The sequence below is a fragment of the Anastrepha ludens genome, chromosome 4, assembly GCF_028408465.1.
Source record: "Anastrepha ludens isolate Willacy chromosome 4, idAnaLude1.1, whole genome shotgun sequence".
Lineage (NCBI taxonomy): Eukaryota > Metazoa > Arthropoda > Insecta > Diptera > Tephritidae > Anastrepha > Anastrepha ludens.
The window spans coordinates 69,531,051-69,555,557 of NC_071500.1; the positions used below are offsets into that span (position 1 = coordinate 69,531,051).

Here is a 24,507-nt window from a genome sequence, read left to right on the forward strand (position 1 = left end):
AGCATTCCTGCAAAGCCAACCAAGGCAGCTACAATAAAGAAACAGAGCAGGGAATATTTGCTCTTTCGAATAAACGAATGAATGTATACATGTATACGAGTATGTAGCTGTAATTGGTGCTTACACCCTTTCTGTTGGGTGTTTAGGCGAGCTTCTACTCGTGATGTACATGATACTATTTTTTTTACAAGAAAGGTGAGGTTCTTACCCATTTAAAGTAAGTAGAGACCTAGAGTTTTTACCGCCTCCGTATGGCATATGATTTTTGAGGAACTTTTTCAAGGCAGATTTACGCCCGAAGGTTTGCTATTGTCTGCCGAAAAGCGGTTGCTATTAGAAAGAAATTCTAGAATTAGAAGCAAAATCTATCATCTGGTGTTTCGTGCCCGGGGTATACCAAAAACGTTGATTTTTGTTTACTTCATTGAACTTTCAAAAAAAAGCCCCTACATGGACCACTCTGTTTATGTATCCATATAAACAAAATTTGAATTTTTGTGAGGATCTTTTCTCACCTGAAAATATATAAAATAAGAATTATTGCCTTTTGTCAAGACTTTCTTTGCTCTCTTCCTTTAGATGGGCATCAATCGTTTTATTAACAGATATTTAAAATTTTTAATCTTTTACTTCGTTAACTTTAATTTCATTACATGCCCCCATAAGAAGACACGGAGAAGCCCGAAAAATTGGATAAACTTCCATTATAGAGAAAATTTTATGAGTTTTATAAATTTAATCGTACTATGAGCTATGTATTTCGCAATGATGAATACAATTTACCTTTATCCCAACCAGCGATCGGCCTACGCACACCTGCCACATGTATACGCCGTCCATTCAAACATACAAACGCAAATCTTTAATAGGATCCGTTAGTAACGTACTTTGCTAAAACAACTTAATTTGATGATGGCACAATTCCATTCTTTGCTACTTATTTAAGTACTTGCAAAATGATTTTCCCACCTCTCAGTGCCTCAAAAAGAAGTATTGTTTTTCAAATATGTAGGTTAAATGTATTGAATGTTAATTGATTTTCTATGGATTTGAAAACAAACATTAGGATGGGTATTGCTTTGTTAATATTTTTAAGATTTTTGTTATGAAGCTGATTTTATGGTAACAAAGCCGTACGAAAATATTTTATTTATGCGGTTATTTCAGCATGACTATATGTAGGTATGTTGTTCAGGAGCCTTATTAGGTTGTTGACATCTAAGCCAGACAGTTGTCCGAGAATCTCGAACAGCCGTTTGCCCAGGGTTAAAATTCTGTCCCTCCATAGGGCAGGGCATTCACAGAGGAATTGGAAGATTGTTTCCTTCTTCTCTCCGGTTGTTTCCAACTGTGACAGTAAGTGTTGTGATTGACGCGGGAATTCTATATATTAAAAGACAAAATGCCTAAAATTAAAGGTCAAAATATCTAAACGTGAGTATGTTGTAGCCGCAAATGAGTACTAAATTCTGTAATTACTGTCCTTGTGTTGATAACAGCTGTACCTTGCAAGAAAACTCAAAAATCACATATACTTAAATTAACGACAAATCTTTCTTTGCTTATAGTACATTTGCTACTTTTGACAATGGTAATAGTTGTACGGGTAGGCTAAGGCCTTTATGCACTGCGACCAGATTGATCTATTATGCGCCCTTAAGTACTTAATTATTAATATTTAGTATAACGAGGAATCGAACCAGCTCCTTAGGAAGGAGCAATTGTGAATCTTCCTGCTCTAGTAGGTGCGAGTTTGTGATTAAGAGCTCCATAGACTCCTCTTCACCGCAGCAGAACCTGCATGATCTTGTACTACATAACTCTATTGTGTTAAAGTGTTTATTACACGTAAAGTGACCTGTACGTGCTCCACAGAGTAATCTGAGGCCTTTTGTATCTAGGGTTAGAGCAGATTTTGCTCTGTTGGCATTGAAGTTCAAAAACTTTTTCGAGTGATTAAGGCAGCTTGTGCCGTTCCAGCGTTCTTGTGTGCTCTAGGCCCCACTATTCCTGCTTCTATTTCATTTGCTACTTGTGTTAAAGAAACTTTTAATTGATCTCTATTTATCCAGCTTAAGTAAATCAAATCCTTTATTGTAGGGCAGTTACGCTTTAGTGCAATTTCGTTCCCTTTTGGTCCTAAAGTGTGTATGGAAGTTAAGTAATTTTTAGGAAAGCTTTTTTAGGATTCAGTTATTTGGAACTTTAAAGTTCTTTAAACAAAAATGATTACAAAATTGAGTATGAAAAATTATTATATAAAATCCCTTGTTTCTCGTGAATATGAAATTTTTCATGGGTAATTCTTAAATATATCTTTCTTGGAAGCCTATCTTTGGAAACCTTTAAATGAATATTTGTTTTTCTTCTCTATTTGCAGGACAAAGCATCGGATAGCATGTAAGTATTAGCTTCTGAATTCTAAATAATAATTTTGACGAAAATATAGAAACCTTTAACTTCGACTTTATACTTTAATAGTAATTTGCTTGCGGTTGACATAGTTCGTTAGCGTCTCTTTCAACAAGGTTAAATGAAAAATATACAATTTACTGAAACGAATGCGATTTCTCGAGATTATTGTAAAAAAAAAAATATTAAAATCTGCTACTATATCTATGAAAACAAAAAAATTGTGAAGGTCTAGCGAGGTATAGTCATAAAACTAGGTACAGTACGATGAAAGAAAATTTTGCGAAAATGAGCGGGGTCACGCCTATTTTTATAATTATGTGTATCCCAACAACTCTCTGTAAAACCAACTCGCCCAAACTTAGTAAAGTTTGTTAACGTCAGATAGAAACCATGCCTACTTTTTATATCCGTTTGATGTTACTACTACCCTTATCGTCTATGAGTTTGTTAGATTCCCAAACAAAATTTTACTAAAATGCGCACGTCCATATAAAGTTTGATCCGGAACGAATTCAGCACTTCCTTACTTGTTTCATTTTTATTTTATGTGAGTTCTCTATCTCTAGCAATGAAACTTATAATGGTAAGCATTCAGCGCTCATTCCCATGGCAGCCGGTTCTACGTTACCGGAATGACTCGGGTTTTTATTCCCGACCAAGGGCTGCCGCCCCAGTACACTAGCCCTGTCTAGTGTATCGTATATCACCCCACCCCTTACGTCACAGGAGCAAACTCCCGCAGCTAACCTGCTCCAAATACTTCTCCTCAGGGCTGGTGTCGAATCCAACCCTGGGCCAGAGGTATTCTACTGCTGCGTCTGCCACCAACAGCTCCACCCGAACTCCACCTCGGTTAGGTGCAATAAGTGCAACGGGTGGAGCCACCTTAAGACCTGCTCAGGCCTTAAGTCGCACAGGGAGTGGTCCACACGGTATGTGGCCACGTGTTGCTCCCGCCAACAGGCGTCTGATGCCTCCACGGCTACTACACCCCCTGATAGGCCGGCACTACCAACCGCCACCACAACCCACACCTCCACGGTGAGGAGCCTATCGGAGCAACACAACTCCCCTTTAACCCCTCCTATCCCTTCCTGCTCCAACCCCAGTGCGGGGACAAACCAGCAGCTCCTGGTCCCCCGTACAGTCTGTTCCGTGTGTCAGACCGTAATACCTCGGAATCTGGTATCAGTCCAGTGCAATTCCTGCAATGGCTGGTGCCATTTTCGGAGATGTTCCGGCCTGCGCACCACCCGTGAGTGGACAACTGCCTACGTTGCCCCCTGCTGCAGAGCTCTGCACCCACTACCTCCCCCGGAGGAGCGGCCGCCCACCACCATCAGGCCGCAACAACCACAGTGGATTGCACAGCAGGTCCAACGTAGACAACCCCACGCGTCCCTCACCCCCCGGATTACACTGACCTCACCGAGAAGCTTCAAGCTTCTCCAGTTTAACTGCAACGGACTTACGAGTAAGGTCGACGAGATAGTCGACTTTATGAACCGGCACAGTATCAAGATAGCTGCGGTCCAAGAAACAAAGTTGCACGCTAGGTCATCTCTGATCACCAGGGATGGCTATAACGTGCACAGACACGATCGCGAGCGAGACAACGGTGGTGGCCTAGCGTTTATAGTCCACCACACTGTGCAGTATCGTCTTATCGATGAAGGAATCGACCCCAGGGACAGCACCTTAGAATGTCAAGGCATAGCTGTCCGGTCAGGCGATTCCGAGCTCGAAATTTTTAATATATACATACCCCCTGTCACCTGCTGCCCGGCAGGATATCACCCTGATATAGGTGCGCTCATCAGAGGTGAAAACCGATTGGTTGTAGGTGACTTCAATGCGCATCACGATCTTTGGCATTCAAGCCTGCCAAATGATCGTAGGGGACAGCAATTGGCAGAGCAGATAGACGACTCGACATTCAGCACAGTGAACGACGACGCCCCCACCAGGGTAGTGGGCAATTGTAGCAGCTCGCCTGACCTAACAATAGCTAGCGCAGGTCTGATAAATAGCATAACGTGGCGACCTATGCTATCGCTTGCATCAGACCACTTGCCCATTATCGTCTCGATCGAGAGACCTGCCGATTTCGTTTCCGCGAATCACCGGTCCTATTTTAACTTTATAAAAGCTAATTGGGCCGGCTTCACGGAATTCACCGAGGACACCTTCGCCGCTCTTCCCATCCCCTCTGATGTGCGCGTCGGCGAACGCGCATTCCGCAAGGTGCTCACAGCTGCTGCGGCTCGCTTCATCCCAGCTGGATGTTATAAGGACATCCGTCCCCACTTCCCAGCAGAAGCAGCCAGTTTAGCAAACGAGCGTGACCACCTACGCCAGGCCGATCCCGGGGATCCCCGCATAAGGGATCTCAATTTGGAGATCCGGCAACTGGTAAATCAACACAAGCGGACTAAATGGGTTGAGCACCTGAAGACTTGTAACCTCACCTCCGGAGTGAGTAAGCTCTGGTCCACCGTCAGGTCCTTGTCGAACCCGACGAAATACAACGACAAGGTGGCTATCACCTTCAACGGTTGTACTTCGTCGGACCCGAAGAGATGCGCGAGCTATTTTAGCCGGCTGTTTACACTGCATCCTCCGGGCGACAGAACCAAACGTCGTGTTACCAGAAGGCTGCACAAACTGACGAACGACAGTGCGCCACTTACTTTCTCCGGTGATGAGGTTCAGGGGGCCATCAACAAGTCGAAATCTTCGAAAGCCATTGGCCCTGACGGACTTAACGCGCTGATGCTGAAGCATCTGGGTCCCCTGGGAGTAGGATACCTCACAAGGGTCTTCAATTTGTCTCTGGCCACTCTCATCATCCCTGACAAGTGGAAAGCAGGGAGAGTGGTCCCACTATTGAAACCTGGGAAACCCGCCAACCAAGGGGAGTCTTATCGGCCGATAACTCTCCTTTCCCCAGTAGTGAAGACACTTGAAGCCCTCCTACTCCCACTCTTCACGACCCACCTGGCCCCAGCCCCACATCAGCACGGATTCCGACGAGTGCACAGCACCACCACGGCACTCACCGCCATAAACGCCCAGATAAATCGCGGGCTTAACCAAAACCGCCCCTGCGAGAGGACTGTCCTAGTAGCGTTGGACCTAAAGAAGGCTTTCGATACAGTCAGCCATTCCACGCTACTAGATGATATTTATCAGTCGACACTCCCGCCAGGGCTGAAGAGGTGGTCCGCGAACTACCTGAGCGGTCGGCACTCGTCAGTGATTTTTCGAGATCAAATGTCAAAGCAGAGGAAGATTAAGCAAGGCGTACCGCAGGGTGGTGTCCTTTCACCCTTGCTTTTTAACTTCTACATCTCGAAGCTCCCCCAACCACCAGCGGGAGTTTCCCTGATCTCATACGCTGACGACTGCACGATAATGGCGTCGGGCAATGACATCGATGGCCTGTGTTCCAAAGTGAACAACTACCTCACCGACCTTTCTCGCTTTTTCACTGCGAGGAATCTCCAACTTTCCCCCACTAAGTCCACGGCGACCCTTTTCACCACCTGGACAAAGGAGGTCAAGCTGTCCCTTAAGGTAAAAGTCGACGACACACCAATTCCGACTGTGAATAACCCCAAAATTTTGGGTGTAACCTTTGACAGCTTGCTCTCCTTCTCTGCGCACACAACCGCAATTGCCACTAAAGTCCAAAATCGCAACAAGGTCCTCAAATCGCTGGCCGGCAGCACTTGGGGCAAGGACAAAGAACTGTTGCTTTCGACATTTAAGGCAATTGGCCGACCGGTTCTAAACTATGCTGCGCCTGTCTGGTCGCCTGGCACTAGTGATTCGCAGTGGATAAAGCTTCAGACATGTCAGAATACCGCCATTCGGACAGCGACCGGGTGCCTCCTGATGTCACCCATACAACACCTGCACAACGAGGCATAAATGCTCCCAGTCGCGGAGCACAACAAACTGCTCAGCAAGCAGTTCCTGCTGGGGTGTTACCGCAGGTTTCACCCCTGCAGACACCTGCTTGAGCCTGAGCCGCCTCCCAGGCACGTCAGGAGACACCTCCTCGACTACGCTGACGAACTCCAGGACAAAACTGACCGAGACCTACTGGACCGGACAGTATTCAGACAGTCAATAAACGACATTCACCGGGAGTCCGTTACCACCTTCATGAACTCCCGTCCCGTGAATGCCGTAATCGGAGTCCAACCACCACCCATTGCAGAAGAAGAGCTCCAGCTTCCCCGTGAGACTCGTGTAACATTGGCACAATTACGTTCTGGATATTGTAGCAGGTTAAACTCCTACTTATCCAGAATTGACCCCGACATACCAAACACATGTCCGGCATGTGAAGGTACCCCGCACGACACTAACCACCTCTTCACATGCCCCCTTAATCAGACTCATCTAACCCCCCTCTCCCTCTGGACCCAACCCGTCGAAACAGCATGTTTCCTGGGCCTACCCCTAGATGAGCTAGACGAAGACGACAGATGATATACCCACACTGACAGGGCTAACTATGCTGTTAAAACAACAACAGCATTCAGCGCTAATCACAAATTGGCCGATTTAATTCAGGTCAGTTAATCGTACAAACTTACATACGTACAAACTGCAAGCCTTCGCTCAGTCAGAAATAAGTTACAAGGGCTGGCTGATAAGTTCGCGTTCTAACGATGACTCCTCATCTCGTTGTTGGTAACGATATTTGCATGACTCATCATCATCATACTCATGCATAGCCCTACAGCTCGTTGAGTCTTAGCTTCGATGGTTGGTCGTACTTTTTAGATCGTTCTCATCGTCGTCTAACCATCGATTTCTTATTTTCAATTTTCGACGAAAAGGTTGCATAGTACAACTCTTTAGCTTTAAAACCCCTTTTTTTTAAATTATTGTACGATTTTTTAAAAAAAAGTTATGACATTTTGAAATTAACAGTTTCAGTTACGTATACGTTGGGTATAACGTCTATTGGCGTAACTGAAACTGTTAATTTCAAAATGTCATAACTTTTTTTTTAAAAATCGTACAATAATTTAAAAAAATGGGTTTTAAAGCTAAAGAGTTGTACTATGCGACCTTTTCGTCGAAAATTGAAAAAAAAATTTTTATCCCAAAAAAAATTATCAAAAATGGCTAAAATGGCCATTTTTTGACCTTTTAGGCTTCATTTATATTACCAAAAATCCTGACGTGATGGAGCATTTTGAAGGTCAGATTCGTTTTCAGCGCATAAAAAACTACAAGAAACAAGTACAGCCATTCTAGAAACTGAAAAAAGTTAAATTTCGCAGGCCTGTGTTATTAATATTAAATATCACCTCCCTTTTTAACATTAGCAGTTATCCCTGGAACAAAAAACAAAACAAGGAAACTTTCATGAAATTCATTGGTAAAAAATGTCATAAGCCGAAAAAATGGGCTGGACTATTTCGACAAAGACGATATCGAAATCTATACCGATGGTTCTAAGATCAACTGTGGTGTGAGAGCTGGCTTCCATTCGGAGAGGCTCAACCTGTCTCAGTCAATTCGTCTTCCTGACTATGCCAGCGTGTTCCAAGGAGAACTGTTGACGATGAGAGAAGCATGTAAATCACTAAAAGTCTACAAGGAAGTTGGTGCAAGAGTAGCTATGTTCTCAGACAGTCAAGCAGCTATAAAGGCCTTAGACTCCAACTCCATTTCATCCAAACTAGTCTTGCAGTGTAGAGAGGAGCTGGAAATACTTATTCATTGGCTTGAAATCACTTTGGTATCGCTAACTTAATGTGTTACAACAAAAAACACATGGCCGTCATACAAAATCCAAAGGAGGAACGATCTGTTAGGATGCTCTCGGCCAAACATCTGACGCATCACTGCAACCCTTACAGGCCATTGGAAAGTAGGGGATCATGCAGCTAGACTCAACCTACCCTTCAATCCTATCTGCAGAAGCCGTCAAGCAGAAGGAGCGAAGGAAAGTCTTTTCCACTACTTATGTGAATGTCCAGGGCTAGCTAGGGCACGACTCCGCTCCTTTGGTAAGCCTTTCTTGCAGCAAATGAATGAGATCTCAGACATCGAGATAAAGAATTTGCTGCTATACTTGGACATCACTAAATGGATCTGACTTAAAATAAAAACAAAAAAAAAACATCATTATACTAGGACGGTGGTAGTAAAACGGTGCTGGTCACTATTTAGGATTATTTCAAAGGAAATACTCAACCACTTCAATAACAACAACAACATTTCGACAAAGAAGGGAAGTAAAATATTTGAAGACGACCCCCGCTTAGTGACGACGTGAAAAAAGTTTGCAAATTAGCACTGCTAGATCGGAGATGTTGAAAGAAAGAAGATTAAAGACCGAGTTGAGTTAAAGGCTGCCGGATTCACAATAATTTACCACCCGTTCTACAGTCCGGACTTGGTTTCCGGTGAATTTTTCTGCGAGTTAAAAAAATTACGGGAACGAAGATTTTCGGGCGAACGTAAGATGAAGGCAGTCGAAAAAAACTATTGTATTTTGTAGAGAAATCTAAGAAATATATTTTTAGTGGCGGTAGGTGTATTTCGCTTCACGTGGATTTCATTTAAAAGTAAAACTAATTACGTAATTAATGCCGTGAACCTATCGGCCGCCCCTCGTACACCAACTATCTATCTATCTATGTCTAGTTTTTATTCAAGCATTTTTAGGTCAGAAAACTTAATATACATTAAATGGGTAATAATTGAAAATCGATTGATGATTACAACGAGCAATTCGTCCACACTGCAAAAAGGAACAAAGCTTTTGCAGGACATTCTAATTAATATAAGAAATATTTTTAAGAATGCAATGGCTGGCCTTGGTGAATATTTTTTATGACTAGCGTGACATATGTACGTATCTACAATACATGTATATGCATTAGAGTATTTTTAACTTTTTTTGTTTCATGCTCTGTATAGTGAAAATGTGTATGTATATATGTATGTTTGTATGAAGAATAAAGTAATGACGATAACTATCATATTAAAGAGGCCACGCCTTTCAGAAAATAACTAAGTGCACTGTGTACCAAAGTACAAATATATATGTATGTATGTGGTAATATCTTACGACTGGTCATTGTTTATCTTCTAATGGCTGATACTATTCGCACACACTCGTAATATATATTCAGTTGCATGCCCTTCTCGGTAAATATACACATTTACGTTACATACATGCAATTATCTACTGAAACGACCGGTGACCAGTTTTGAGGGATCGGCTTTCTCTCTATGTTGTTTGCGAGAGAGAACTATTGTCTTTGTGTACGTATGCACCCCATTAGGGTGTTTTGAAAAAGTTGTTGGCGTTGCTGGCGTTGAAAATTTAACTCGGGTTAATTTTAGAGAAAATTCCGGAAAGTTTCGAATATTTTTGTTTGAAAACGCTTTTCCTGTTGAATGAGTGAAGAGCTTTATCTTGCTGTAAATTGTTTCTGGTATACCAATTTTGAGCCTATAGTATCTAAAATGTTAATAGATCTCCTTTTTGGTCTCGCCCAATCTCGGTTTTAAACCTCAGGCAACCAATGGCCCACGTATAATTTTAATTTGTTAAGAACAATAAATCAATACTTATAATACAATAGATATCAACATCGTCTCTTAACTTACCTAAAATTACCAACACTTCGAAAATATAGTATTTTTTGGCTAATGTAAAATGTTTATGTATCAACAATTCGTTTATCGATTATTAATTATTAATTAATTTATTCTCATCTTTACTGCATTCTCTCCACTCCGACATAATTTCCATTTCGAGCAGAATTGTCACATATTGGCCCCTTTGGGCGAAATTATCGTATATGCCAAAACCCAAATTTCTTATATGCTTAAATAATTAACTAGTTTACTTAATTTAAGAGATTTCCCTTTGAAAAGGTGTACATCTTCTGGGTAACCCCAATTTTTCGTCCCATAATTTCGCTCACAACTCAGTTGTGGTTTAAATTTAAAACAATTGAATCTTTTAAGATCTTAAACCTAGTGAAATTATGGGAAAAAGTGAAGCATTTGTTATGAATGTTTTATTCCGTATATTTTATTACATTAAAAGGTATAAAATAACATTAAACACAACACTACGCGCTTGAAGAAAATTAGACTCGGCCGATGCAAACAGCTTCTTCAGTGGCAGAGTTCAGCATGGCCACCATCCGGCCTCCGCAATACTCTTTTCAATGGAGAGCGTGGGATCTTCCCACAAGACTCCGCTAGCTCGGTAGCTTGTCAAATCCTACTTCTGGACTTCTAACCCTATGAAGTTATATGTTTTACCTGCATATAACAGAGAACTAAATTTTAGCAGTATGCATTGTTTCTTTATCGAAATAGTAAGAACTTTCTAAAGTCGGTTGATATAATCAACCAGCTGTCAAGATTTACAATTATTTGGAAGCCCTTAATGAGAATTAGTAAGATCGCGTTCAGACAGGTAAGCATTTATTGTTAAAGCAACTTGTTACTTCTGATGCTCGTGCCCTGTCAACACCCTTTGTTCTCGTTCTTCGGAATGTTGTTGATGGGTGTAAACTAAAAACTAGCCACTGTCAGGTGTGTGAACACCAAAAGAGAATTCGCAATGTTAAATCCATCAAATTCTTCATGTATGAACGCGGTCTATTGAAATTCTCTTGAAACGGAGTTAGCAGCATTGAAAATAGTGAATTATACCAGTTTTATGATGTATAACCATACTCGCTAGTGGCAAGTCTTACTCGATAACTTTGTTGTTGCTTTCACATACAATTTTTTCAACAAGTGAGCAGAGCCCAAACATATCGAGCAAAAAAGTGGCGAAGAGTGAATTTTTAATCCAATCCACTCGAAAAGTTTTAATAAGCCAAATATTTAAGCGCCATTAAAATAAACCCCAAGTTGCTCTAAGAAAATATTAAAGAAGTTTGAAATAAGGTAAATAACACTTCTCCTTGGCGTGGTCGGATCAGAACTAATTTTGAATTTTGGTCATTGTAGTTATTCTTATTGGGTTTGTATCTTTCTTTGGTATATAGTAAAAATAAGAACAAAGAAATAAGAAAAATATGCAAAAGAATGCGCATGCCGAACTGATTTTAGTTAACTACAAATAATATTGTATTAAATCGACAATGATAATTTTCACGAATCATACAACATTTCATTCTCAAATTTTCTTTGGTAAATTTATTAGCAGCTGAAATTAGCTTAGCTGTAGCATGATGATATAAGCTAAAATCGAAAATATTGAGAATTTACAAACTTTTCTTCAAAACCTTTCAAATATAAAAAATGAACATCTTTCACTTCCAATTTTTTGGCAATTTTTGTCCAACTCAAAATTCTTCTCATTATTCATTCGTTCAATGGAATTTTCTATTGTAAAATATGTGCAATAACTACTCTTTCACCCTAATATTCACATTCTTTCAATTGATGGATACACACAATTCCAATATTCCCTGAGACTGGCGTTTACTGCCATGTCGCGTCGAGGTTAACGACTTTTGCTGGTAATTGTGTTGTCATACTCGTACAATTAGTTAATTATTTAAATTGCAATGGCCGACATTCAGCATTATATCGCAATGAACTATTAAAAATATACTTGTAGAACGATAGAACATTGGTGTGAGTGACTGTAAGTACATCTGTTATTTCGTATGCACTAGTAGATATATACATTCGGTCAAAAAAATATCGGAAATTGTTCATTTAGCGCGCGTTACACATGTGTCTAAATTTAACTGATAGAATGTTGGTACAACTGCCCTGGGAGATCTGTCAATTAGCTTGTTTTTGGCAAATGTTACAGAAAGCCTATGGCGACAAAGTCCAAAGAATGGTGCTGGAAAAGCATCATTTAAGTTTTAGGGAGGTAGCTCGTTATCTTAGCGTGCCTCACGAATCGATTTGCAACATTTTACACCATCAATTGGGCATGAGACGCGTGGCTGCTCGACTCATTTCAAGAGAGTTGAATTTCTTTCAAAAAATTCATCGGAAGAATGTGGCTGAAAACATGCTCGAGCAAGTGAATTTGGACCCAACGTTTATCCAGCGAATCATAAATGGTTATGTGTCGTGGATACATTAATATCCCAGTGCAACGTAAGAGCCAACAGAAAATTATAAATGGCTTCAACAAAGAAATTTAACATCAGCATTGATTTTGTACTGCTAGATGGATAATCTGACCAAGTGTATTTCATTTTGTAACCGAAAATGGTAATATTTTTGGTAGAGTACATGAAAACTCCCGCGCCAATTGAAAACCCCTTTATATGCCTCTTTTGGTACAACGAGGTTTTCTTAAGGCAAATAATACTTATGAAACATTCCCTCTGCCTGCCAGTTACGATTTTAATGAATGTAAAACTAGCAGCCCCGTAGTCGAATGGGTTGGTGCGTGACTACCATTCTAAATTCAGAGAGAACATAGGTTCGAGTAGATTTTCCAAGCAGAGGTGTTATTCTGATATTCAAAGAAAAATGCTATTTTTTTATATAAATGATCGGATATTTATTTCATTGTAAAGAGGAAGGTATGCCGTTAATAGAGGAATATAACATCAGACAAATGACCACCACGACCACGCTTACAGGACAATATCCTTTTCATGAAATTTTCCATAACCGAATTGCAAAGTGGCTGCCCTATGTCTTCGATAGCCGATAGCCTTACGAATTCCATATTTGAGGTCTTGAATCGACCCTGGGCTGTTAGCGTAGCCCTTCTCTTTCACGTGGCTCCAAAGAAACAAGTCACAAGGTGTTAAATCATAAAATCTCGGTGGCCAATTGTGGTCACCTCTTCAAGAGACAACACGGTCCGGAAACGTTCATAACCTTTTCATCACACGTTGCCTGCCGAAGGCCAATCGCTGTTACATGCCCATGATTGCGAACCGATTGTGGTTACCGAATGGTAGTCGACTAATAAAAAAGTACAATAAATATAGTTAAAATCAAGTAATCTTACTTGGTGACGTCACTCGTGCGATATAATCAAGGTAACCAATCTATTGCAATTACTTTTTATATACATACAAGTAAGGAGCAATTGCGTCATTCCACGCACTAAAAAAAACTCAGTAATCCTCACATCAAAAATAGTTTGACTTTATAGTCGATCGCTGCAAGAATTCCTAAGAATTGCTTTGTTTAATGCGGTTCAACTTTTATTTCCGTTCTTACTTGCGCTGGCACTAGAAGAAGTGAAATACGGACCAACACTGCGATAAATACGCTCGTACATGCACATTTACACACATAACCGTTTTAATACTTAATATTTTATTTTGTCGGAAATAGTACATATACATATTGATGGTAAAATTATCAAAGGTAAGAAATGGTGGCAATAAAATATCGGAAAGACCAGTCAAGGAACTATGTGTGTGCCCCTAATTGTGCGAATGCCACCCACATACTATTGCAGATCTACACGGCATTTCTCACTCCCACGCAATAACAATTTACAACAAATAAATTAGAGTTTAAATCTTGACCAAGGCCAGCTGTCATCGAGCAACGCCAACAACATTGACCCAAAATTGGCGTGCCAAAGTCCAATAAACTTACAAATTTCTCAAAATGACAAACTTACAAATAAACTTTGGCGAACGCAGAGATTTGTGAGTAGCACACTCGCGCACCAAAACACGCCAAAAACTTTGATTCGACTTCGAGCACCGAAAGCGTGCGAAACGCAATCAAGGACTTAAGTGCACCGGGTCAAGCAGTCACAAACCAATGCACCTATGGCTATATACATATATTTACTTACATGCATTTCGTCTTGCTGCAAGCTCGATAACAGTCGACACTACACTTTTAGGCATTCTAATACTCATGCAATACGCAGGGATAAAAATAAAGAAAATCGCGAGTGAATGGCACAATGGCACCGTGACTGATTGAGCAACGGCAGCGACAATCGCGGCATTCAAGGAAAATAATGTTGGTGCTGATGCAATAGGTACCTCACTTGTTAGTGTCTGCATTCACAAACTGCATATTTATTTACGTTCTTTGTCCGTCCGAATGGCGGCAAGTATCAATAAACTACGCAACGCTCCGACGATAAAATTCGCTAATGCGGAGCAAACATGCACAAACCCTTTACAACATGTATAAATATCTATGTATGCATATTAGGATGGGTAAATTTGTTTTCAAGATCGTTCTTTACAGTTAGAGATTCTACATAAAATTTTCAGAACTAATGTCCGTCTGCTCTAAAGTCAATTTCGAGTTCCTATTCTATTTTTAATTAAAACAAAAACTTAGTTTGAGATATGCCAATGAAGAGAGAAAGCAGAAAAAATACACCTCCTATTGAAAATAAAAAGAATGTAAAGTTTTACTATGACTACACCTCTTGATGTCCTATATCCAACTAAGGATTGAGAACCCGAAAAAACGATTACACTACTATAGTTTTAATTCGCATTCAGTAAATTCAAACGCTTTTTAAAATGTCTGAGAAGGTTTTTAATGTTAAGAAAAGTTAAGAGAAGAAAATTTAATATTCTTGCACAACCCTAAAAATTAAATTTGCACTTTCATAATATCTAATTTTATAAGAATTAACCAATTTTCATTAGCACTAAAACCTTTTCAGAGCGACCTTTTGTAACATTTGTTTTGTTTAATGATACAGTTTTTTTTCAACTTACAGTTTCGGTAGCTTTAAATTTAAAAAAGAAGCAAACACCAAACTTAAAAAATGTCGCATTTTGGGTAAACATTGATGGGCGCAAACTTATTTCTATCATTCTTGATGTTCTATGGCTAAAATTTTAGTTAAAAAGAGAGTTAAATTTACTATTTGAAGGGAACTGCTGTTCTTATATTATATAAGCTTTTATTCTGAAAGATACATGTAGTTCGTTAGAATTCAGTATATTGGGCGACAACTCAAATGTGTATATGGTATCTTATAAAAATAAGCATATGAGCTGCGGTATTAAATACCGAGACTGCCTTAAAAATTCTGATTTTTCGTATTAGGCAAATTCTTTAGTTTTGTCCAATTTTATACCAAATATCTATTATTACACCTGTGTGGCATTTGGCGCCGTGTTGCTGAATTCACAGCTTGCTCATCTTCTTCAAAATGCTGCCATAAAAATGTATTTTTTCTAAAAAATCCCAATTATCGCCATTTGGTGAAATCAAAATTGTAATATGGATCCACAATCCGAAACCCGTTCTGTGACGTCCAGAATATAAAGGCTAATAAAATACAAAAGCTAATCAAATTTAAATTTTTATTTATCCGTTCCTTCTTATAGTTCAAAGTGCAGACTAATAAGTCTGCATACATTTGAAAGAAGAAGAGTGATGTGATATTTTTTTTACACAATGTTATCTTTTGTACATAATTTTATCAATCGCAACATTAATTGCTCGCAACTACCATATAGAATTGTTAAAATTGTATACCCCTACAAACGCTCAGACGACACCACACACAAAACTAATTATGCTATGAATAAATCAAATTCTCGGGATCTAATTAAATTCCAAACGCCTTAACAACCGCGTTATTAGTACTGTCATTCCTAAGCTGGGTCTGGTGGTGAATGAGAACAAGGTACCGATACATGTTTGATGGCAGGAGTGAAGTACCTCCGTCACAGTTAGCGGTTATGATATTCATGTAGTAAGAGACGTATTTTGTTTGGAAACCAGTATTAACACCGATAATAATGTCAGCATTGAAATACAAGGAGAGTCTCTCTTGCCAACAAGCGCTACTTTGGGCTAGTAGGCTGCTTTGGAAACTAAGTAGATAAAGTAGGTAAAGTGCTCTCTCGACGAACGAAGCTAACACTTTATAACTCTCTCAACAAGCCCATCCTATTGTATGTCGCAGAACCTTGGAGATGTGTTGTCCCTTGGAGTGTTTAAGAGATAAAAATTATGTGGCAGTTTTTCATACCTTTGCAAGCTGAGAACGACGGCGATGGAGCAATGAACTGTTCGAGCATTACGACGACATAGACATAGCGCAGCGAATAAAGCTCTAGGGGCTCCGCTGGCTGCTCATGCCGTCCGAATGGATACAAACGCTCTTGCGTTGGAAAAATCAGGTGGATAAGATGTACGCTTAGTAGACAGACATACTTATATATAGTCTGTAAAACTTCAAAATGATAGACTCATTAAATCAAACACAAATATTCCAGCTGTTCCATGTCCCATTCAGAGTAGAGATATCGAACCAGAAGATAGTTTGCCTTCCAGTTTTGCATAATCTCACTCTAATGCTGAATGATTCAAAGGCTAGTATGGAGATTATTAAGCTCCTGAGGACACATGCAGCAAGAGAAGAAATATTATTGTTTCAGAGTCTTGAATGTACACGAAATTCTCTTGTGCCACCAATTGGCCAACCTGTCAAACTTTGTGGCTAATTGTGCCGAGATATATTTCTGAAATTCGCACTGCTATTACATTTCGAATATAGATATGCGCAAAGCGATCCATTTCGTAGCGCGTATGCACCATTTACTAAAATTCTTATTGGACTTGCGAAACGAAATTATGTTTTAAATTCTATGGTGGAGGCAATGCGACTTGTAATGCGACCTTTGAACAAAATTACACAAAATATTTCCGGAAAGTTATTGGTACCTGAAAATCAGTGAAATAAATGAGAGGCATATTTGGCTTTTGGTCACTGATTGATATTATACTTATCCCTGTTCACCGATAACAGTACGTAAAAAGTTAGAAGTAAAGTAATACGTTGGATGGTAATGAACTACATATATAGATACATATAATGACTTTACATATCCTTAAATCACATGCTACTATTAAAACATTTTCTAGCCTTTATAAAAGATTAAATAGTTTAATTTCATTCTTACCTCTATTGCGTTCCTTTAAATTGTTCTTGACAGCTCGAAAGTGAAAATCTTTTTTTGTTTTCTTTTTTTATTGTATAAATATGTAGTATATAAATACATATGTACAATAATTTTAACGTGTCACGAAATCAGGTTTTGCTTTCATTCAAACTCCTTTCACACGCAGCTCACATTAATTTATTCTTGCTGACTTAAACTAATTTGGGGAACGTGTTGCAGCGGATATTTACCCGAAAGTGAGGGAACGTAATAATCTCATAAAAGGATAATTTATGCATAATTGATTGAAAATTACGTTTCCAGTAAGAAGTTTCACACACATACAGACATACATACATGCATTTGTATATATTTATAGATATTTTCATAAGAGTCCTTATGAATCGCATGAACACTGGCATGTAACAAGTAAACTAATTAAATTTTTAATTATTATTTAAATGAGAATAAAGCAGTTGCACGCAAGATGCATATGTATGTATGTATTTACAATAACTACATGGCACTATTGGAATCTTGTTTTTAACACCCCATCAGGTATTGGCTACACAAATACGAATGCATGGGGTGTCTCACTGAAAGTGTCTATCAAGCGTTTGCTGGGAAAATATTTATAGATATTTTAGATATTTTTGCTGTAATAGCGGATGTATACATGGAGAAAATTGTGTCTCAAGACTTTGGTCCTTTGCATGCTATTTTGACTGAGCGGCTCATTTAATCAACTGCTCTTCGAATAATTTGCTTCAAAGATAATTACTGAGCTATTGCCAATTTTTAAATTGAAATAAAACAACGGAAATTCAAATTGATAAGGCAAACTTTATTATTTTTGTGTAGAACCATTCATTTAATATATTTTTTAAAGATAATCACTTTCAAATGTTGGCCCCACTGCGCCGTAATTCGGTCATCCGTAAACATCAATTTTGAATGACTCGCTGAAGGACTTCGGTCGGTATCTCGTGAATAACTTTAGTAGTGTTACCTTCAGATTTTACAAAACCGCACAGATAAAAGTCCAAAGGTATGATATCACTGATTCGAGACGAGAGATAAATTGCTCACCAAACAACGACAACGCAGTAAATACATTATTTCAAGTGATGTATGGCAACTACCGCCGTCTTGTTGGATTCAAATGTTGTGAAGATCAGAAGCTTCAATTTATGACATCAAAACGTCGTTTATCATGGCACAATAACGTTCGCCATTCACTGTTATATTAGTGCCAGCCTCATCTTTGAAGAAATTTGGGTCGATGATTCCTCCAACCCGTAGGCCGCACCAAACGGTTTCTTTCAATGGATATAATGGCTGTTCTTGAATGGTATCGGGTTGCTCTTCAGCAACCTTCGAAATATAGCAATTTTGCTTATTGACCTCGCCATTAAGTCAAAAAAGGGCCACATCACTGAACACCATGAGTTAGTCTGAACGCACGATGAACACTTTTCACAGAGCTTCGATTTTCGTAATACAATTATACGATTTATGAACGTTGTTGAGACGTAAGTCATTCCATAATGAAATTTCAATGAATACTGGAAAACACTAAGTATTTAGTTTAACAGTATTCACGCGTTATCGCTCAAGAAAAATCCTATTGGAAAAAGTTCCACCAATCTGATCACCCTTTAATACTTAATACTTCAACATTCAATGTAGTTTATGGTATCTTATATTTCATGCTCACGTGTTATGTACTATATATTCCTTCTATTTTCCTGAGACCCGTGGCCTAAGTGATGGTGAGTGGAGATTGGCGACAGTCGGGGGCAAGTTTAGAATTGCAAGTGACAGAGCGCAAATCTGTAATTGCTAAGTGACTGTCACTAAATGAAGATATTTCGTTTTTATGTGAAAAGTGCTTTCAAGCTAAATATTTTTCGTATACTCATATAAGAGTGTCAAGGATTTCATTACTTCACTGCTATATATTTTTCAAGCGTAAAGCATGGAGAGTTGCCAGGTCTAAAGGTAGAGAATTTTCATTCAGTGTATAACGACTGCTATATAGATCCAGAAATTGTTTGCAGATCCCACTTCCTGCTCGAATAGAGGGCTATAAAAGTCTTCTTGTATCGCTTAGGTGAGGTCTCCCTCCAGCTGAGCTTTTTTATCTAAGGACAACACCCTGCTTCTGCAAAGCTTAGTTGAAGCCTATTTAGTTCCGATGGGGTTGCCGGCGGCAAGCTTAAAGCGAAATAATTCAAGTTGGTACTAAAGAAACTCGCTTTCAGATGTACCCCTACTTATATGTCTCGAGATTTCGGATTCACCCATTCTATTACCATTGAATGGTAACAGATGAATAGCTGGCGGTTAAACTCCAGCAGAGTGTCTTTCACACATATCCCTTCCATGATGTTGGTCATGTCTTTTTACATTATTAAGAACTTTTTCACTACCGGCAAGTAAGAAGGATACAAAACAAGAAATTCTTTATTATTAGTTTTATGCGCGTTTACCCTTTTTGGGTGTTTGGCCGAGCTCCTTCTCCTGTTTGTGGTGTGCGTCTTGATGTTGTTCCACAAATGGAGGGACCTACAGTTTCAAGCCGACTCCGAGCGGCAGATATTTTTATGAGGAGCTTTTTATGTCAGAAATAAAATCGGAGGTTTGCCCTTGCCTGCCGAGGGGCGACCGTTAGAAAAATGATTTTCTTAATTTTGGTGTTTCACCGAGATTCGAATTGAATTCCGAATGGTAGTCACGTACCAACCCATTCGGCTACGGCGGTATTACATATTATTATTTTTATTATTACTTAATTTTCCGATCATTCGCTCATCCGATCATAAACTGATCCAAATTTATTTAATGGAATTGTGTAGAAACTGGATTAAATACTTAAGAAAAGTCTATGTAAACTTCGTCGACTTGAAGTAACAGTAAGTATTGAAAAACAATATTCACCAAAGGCCTTGATTGGAAGCAGTAGATCTACCAGTCAATGCTAATATGGCGAAAATAAACTTTTAGTAGCAAATATGTACTTTTCTTTTATGATTCCTTCGAAAAGTTTGGTACAGTAAAAAGCTTCGAGATCAGCCTATACCTGCACACATCGATTCGACTACAAAAGTTAAAGATGTATTAAAAATTAGTTTTAAAAGGAATAGCAATGGCCGAACAATTTTGTAAAAAAATTACGGAAGGCCAATCCTTATCCGTTTGCGTAAAAGTTTTTAAACTCAAAATTCCTTTCTCAATGTTCAGAGCATCAAGGTTGGAATAGGTGTCACATCAACCATAGGTAATGGTTGAGGCGGGGCTATGGATGCGATGATCATTTGTATTAACCACTTTTGACATTTAATGTATATGCCATAGTTATTATTGAAAACATATCCATAGTATTTTCTCCGTGTATGAGTGAAAATAAAACACCCGTTATTCACATGTACGCATTTACATAGTCCAGCAGCAGTAGTAGGAGCAACAAATGCAATTACTAGTAACAAGTTTTTATCACACGATCGCTAAAGGGACACATCAGAGGTGTCATTTTCATGCCACATTTGCTAATGTTGCTAGCGTGGGCACTGTCAATGCTGCCATGCTGTCATGCTTGTGGCCACTTTTTGCTACACAGCCGGAAGCAAGTGTCGACATGTGCTGTTGGTAGCGGTGACAATGGTGTGAACGTTGTCATAACGAACTGCCGCATCTAAGGCTGAGGGCAAGCGCGAGAGCGAGAGCGAAAACAAGGACAAGCATTGTGGTATGCTTTGTTTGCAACAATGAGTGCCGCACACATTCACACAGATCTTCGCAAGTGCATACAGAGGCTTCCGAAAGCATTCACTTTACACTCAAGTGCATTTGCAACTACTTGCATATAAAGCCATTGCTTTTGTTGTAATAATTGTTGCACACGCGCGTGTACGTGTTCTGGCATAAAATTCTTGTGCAAAATTTCTTGCTCGCTCCATTGTTTTTACGCGCGCCCTTAATATGCTGGTCATACAGTTGCTTTCAATATTCTGTTGTGTTCTTTGTTTTATTACACTTTTATGCTTCTCTTTTTCACTATGCTCGTATATTTACAAAAGTTCTTTGAAGCGATTTTTGTTGCAGTACTTTGACAATTTATTGAATTGTTCAATTTACTTTCACTCGATGCACCTCTTTTCAATCAGTTTTGCTGCAACACTTTCCCCATTGTTGCATATATATGCATGCATGTGTATACATGTCTGTGCGCTGTTTATCTTCAAGGGCTCTGGCCTAGGTTTAGGTTCCTTTACTGCTGTTAGATATTTTACTATTTTTAAATGTCAAATGAACATGCGCACATGTGTATGTACTCGTATACTCGTATAGTTGCAGCTGTATTTGTGTGAGTGCACATTGTGTTTCTTGCACAGAAAATAGAGCGAGGTCATCGTGGCATGCATATGCCTTAAGTAGACAAGCAAACAAACCACTTCCCAACTCAACAAGTAGCCTCGTGCAGTGTTTACGAGTATTTCTAAGCATACCTTTATTTGAACAGTTCTAGAAAGGGTGCAATAATCATTTTTCACCACTTTTTATTATAAAATACGTTTTGTAACTAATAGCATTTGCATTGTTTTAGAAAGCGCTTTGAAGACAATAAAATTCAACAAAGCTACCACTTATTATTAGTGCATACACACACATATATACCTAAACAATGCTTACATATGTATGTACGCTATGGCTGGCGGAAAGTAAACAGTTGAGAATGTTTCCGTTTCTCTTAAATGCTCGTATGAATACAACTTGCATATATGTGTGTATGTATGAGGTAGCAGGCAGTAGCTGTCAGTTGAAGGTCAAGACTTCACTTTGATTTCACGTGTACTAAACACAATTCTTTATTGGCCACTACTTCAGCGCACAGAACACAGGTGCTTACTTATTGCGCACGAGTACATACTGAGAACTACACCACATACCATTTGCCCTCTGAATATAAATTTAGTGTATGGTTGTAGCCATAGTGTAGCGAAAAAAGATCTCCCCGGTGGCTCCGGTGTCTACATAGGTCACTACGTGCAAATGCATAAATGAACTTCAGTTCTGAAATTATTCAATGAGGTACCTGCCGACGTTGGCAGGCAAATATCTTATTTGTGTTGGAAAAAGTAAATTATACACGGGAGGATGGTTCCATGTGTAGAAGTCCACGCAAATGGGGAAAGTTACTGATCGCCATTCACTTGGGAATGGCCAGGACGATTATTTTACATATGGTTCAAGCAGCTCACAACGGCCGGGATTAGCCCACGTATCCTCTGGGTAGCTTCCGAACACCCGTGAGTGTGCTAACGTGAGAAGGCGAAACATTCCAGGATAGCTGGTTGTGCGTTGGGTTTGGGACCCGCCACTTAAAAATCCCCCCCAATGAAAAGTTTGAAAAAGCCTCGGATGAGACCTCCCTATACTGATGACGACCCCTGCAAACGAAATAAGGAATATGATTTGAGGGCATGCACCTGGAATGTCCGGTCCCTTAATGGGGAAGGTGCCTCTGCCCGGCTGGTTGATGTCCTCGTGAGAGTAAAGGCTGACATCACTGCCATCCAAGAGATGCGATGGACGGGGCAAGGTAAGAAAACCATAGGACCTTGCGACGTCTACTACAGCTGCCATGTAAAGGAGCGCAAATTCGGTGTCGGATTTGTTGTGGGAGAGAGACTTCGTCGCCAAGTACTGTCGTTCACTCCGGTGGACGAGCGTCTCGGAACAATCCGCATCAAAGACCGTTTTTTTAACATATCGCTAATTTGCGCCCACGCCCCGACGGAAGAGAAGGAGGATGCGACCAAAGATTCTTTCTATGAGCGCCTGGAACGCTCCTATGAGCGCTGCCCCCGCCACGACATAAAAATCGTGCTTGGCGACTTCAACGCCAGGGTGGGCAAGGAGGGAATTTTTGGTCCCACAGTCGGAAAATTCAGCCTGCACAACGAAACATCCGGTAACGGACAGAGGCTGATCGACTTCGCCGAGGCCCGAAACATGGTAGTCTGCAGCACCAGATTCCAGCATAAGAAGATTCACCAAGCCACCTGGCTGTCTCCTGATCGAAAAACACGAAACCAGATCGATCATGTTGTGATAGATGGAAGACACGCTTCTAGTGTATTAGATGTACGTACGATCCGAGGACCCAACATCGACTCGGATCACTACCTTGTTGCAGCCAAACTGCGCACACGCCTCTGTGCAGCAAAAAACGTGCATCTACCTACGCAAAGAATGTTCGACATCGAAAAGCTGCAATCACAACAGACAGCCAGAAGATTCGTCATCTCACTCCTGCTCTCAGAGAGTACTGCCCAACAAACCGGCATGCACGAACAATGGAGCAACATTTCTCGTTCTCTACGTACCGCCGCCGAAGAAGAAATCGGATTCCGGCGAGCCCGAAAAAACAATTGGTACGACGAGGAATGACATGCTGCCGCAGAAAGAAAGGATGCCGCCTATAGAGCCACGCTGCGATCGGGCGCAACGCGAGCCATGTGGGATCGCTACAGAGAGCTGAAAAAGGAAGAGAGACGTATTATCCGAAAAAAGAAACGAGAGGCCGAAATACGTGAGTGCGAGGAGCTTGAGATGCTGGCCAACAGGAACAACGCCCGAAAATTCTACCAGAAAGTTCGGCGGCTTACAGAAGGTTTTAAGACCGGGGCGTTTTCCTGTAAGAACAAAGACGGCGAACTGGTGATTGACGTACAGAGCAATCTTAAATTATGGAGGGAACACTTCTCGAACTTATTAAACAGTGACAGCTGCGCATGTCACCGAGAAAGTGAAGATCCCGATACCCCAATCGTTGACGACTGAATTGTCGTTCCGTTACCCGATAATGACGAGGTGAGAATAGCGATAACGCGGCTAAAGAACAACAAAGCCGCGGGCGCCGACGGACTGCCGGGTGAGCTATTCAAACATGGCGGCGAGGAGCTGGTAAGGTGCATGCATCAGCTTCTATGCAAAATATGGTCGGATGAAAGCATGCCTGCCGATTGGAATTTAAGTGTGCTCTGCCCAATCCATAAGAAGGGCGATCCCGCAATTTGTGCCAATTACCGCGGGATTAGTCTTCTAAATATCGCCTATAAGGTTCTAGCGAGCGTATTGTGTGAAAGGCTGAAGCCCACCGTCAACCAACTGATTGGACCTTATCAGTGTGGCTTCAGACCTGGGAAGTCTA

General features: G+C 40.2%; 1 protein-coding gene across 3 annotated transcripts in view; it reads left to right on the top strand.

Annotated features, from left to right (window-relative positions):
- The first annotated feature begins 2,374 nt into the window (after nucleotides 1-2,374).
- The window catches only part of LOC128859723 (potassium voltage-gated channel protein Shab), a 160,799-nt gene continuing 138,666 nt past the window's right edge, over nucleotides 2,375-24,507 (top strand). For all 3 annotated transcript variants that reach the window (XM_054096765.1, XM_054096763.1, XM_054096764.1), the window contains exon 1: nucleotides 2,375-2,400. The gene's annotated coding sequence lies outside the window, so the exon portion shown is untranslated. The remainder of the gene's footprint in view (nucleotides 2,401-24,507) is intronic.